The 1,761-nt window shown below is 36.9% G+C and overlaps 1 pseudogene; it reads left to right on the plus strand.

Moving 5' to 3' along the window:
- The first annotated feature begins 410 nt into the window (after positions 1–410).
- On the plus strand, positions 411–1,289 carry LOC119507161 (annotated as a pseudogene).
- Positions 1,290–1,761: the final 472 nt, after the last annotated feature.

The raw sequence follows: 1,761 nt of genomic DNA on the forward strand, positions 1-1,761 counted from the left end.
GTGGCTGAAAGAGTACCTGATAGAGATTCTGCGGTGTGGGTAAACTTATCTATCTAGCTGTGTGAAGTGGTTTCACAGGTTATGTCCTATATGAAAATTTATCAAGTATTACTACTTATGATCTGCGCACTTTTCTATATGTATGTTATACACCAGTAAAATGTTGACCAAAAAAAAAGAAAAAATAAAGAGCCATAGTATCAACATTGTGATACATACCTTACTTGGCAAAACTCTGCCTTTAATCTTTTCATTTGTTATTATTCTATTTCCATTACACAACTATGCATAACAAACTTTAAAATTCCCCTTCTGCCCTGGTGTGATTCCATCCCGCACGACAGTTCTCTGAACAGTGTTTGTCTATATCCATCCACTTTCTCTGCTACCTAAGTGCATGCCACCACCCCATGGAAGATTCAGTGGACATGGACATGAGTCCCCTGTGGCCCCAAAACTATCTTTTTGGTTGTGAACTAAAGGCTGAAAAGATTATCACTTTAAAGTGTATAATGATGAAAATGAGTACCAGGTATCTTTAAGAAGGTCAGTTTAGGGGCTGGTACAAAGGATGAATTGCACATTGTTGAAGCAGAGGCAATGAATTATGAAGGCAGTCCAATTAAAGTAACACTGGCAACCTTGAAAATGTCCGTACAGCCAACGGTTTCCCTTGGAGGCTTTGAAACACCACCACCCGTGGTCTTAGAGTTGAGGTGTGGTTCAGGTCCTGTGCATATTAGTGGACAGAAGTTAGTAGCTGTGGAGGAAGATGAAAAGTCAGAAGGTGAAGAGGAGGAGGATGTGAAACTCTTAAGTATATCTGGAAAGCTATCTGCCTCTGGAAGTAGTAGCATGTTTCCACAGAAAAAAGTAAAACTTGCTGCTGATGAAGATGATAACAATAATGATGAAGGTAACGATGATGATGAAGATGATGATGATTTTAATGATGTGGAAATGGAAGAAAAAGCTCCGGTGAAGAAATCTATATAAGATACTCCAGCCAAAAAATGCACAGAAATCAAACCAGAATGGAAGAGACTCAAAACCATCAACACCAAGATCAAAAGGTCAAGAATCTTCAAAAAACAAGGAAAAACTCCTAAAACACTGAAACGACCTAGTTCTGTAAAAGACCACCATTTAAGTAAAAATGCAAGTAAGTATAGAAAAGGTGGTTCTCTTCCCAAAGTGGAAGCCAAATTCATCAATTACATGAAGAATTGCTTCAGATGACTGACCAGGAGGCTATTCAAGATGTCTGGCAGTGGTGGAAGTCTCTTTAAGAAACTGGTTTGAACAGTTTGTTAAAATTTTTTGTCTTATTTCATTTCTGTAACAGTTGATATCTGGCTGTCCTTTTTGTAATGCAGAGTGAGAATTTTCCCAGCTGATAAATGCTGTCCAGCTTCCTTTGCCAAGAATGTGTTGTCCAAAATGCCTGTTTAGTTTTAAAAGATGGAACTCCTCCACCCTTTGCTTGGTTTTAAGTATGTATGGAATGTTATGATAGAACATGGTAGTAGCGGTGGTCAGACAAATGGAAATAGGAGACAAAAATTTACATGTGAAATAAACTCAGTATTTTAATAATAAATAAATAAATAAATAAAATTCCCCTTCTTCACATCAACCATTATGCATCTGCCTTTAACTGACAAACCTTGCATCATTGTTTATGTTTTTGATAGAATGCACTGGAATATTTGTCTCAAAAATTTTAAACAAAGCATTAAAAACTTAATTTTTGCTGGTTGT

This window comes from Choloepus didactylus, chromosome 12 (genome assembly GCF_015220235.1).
Source record: "Choloepus didactylus isolate mChoDid1 chromosome 12, mChoDid1.pri, whole genome shotgun sequence".
Taxonomy (NCBI): domain Eukaryota; kingdom Metazoa; phylum Chordata; class Mammalia; order Pilosa; family Megalonychidae; genus Choloepus; species Choloepus didactylus.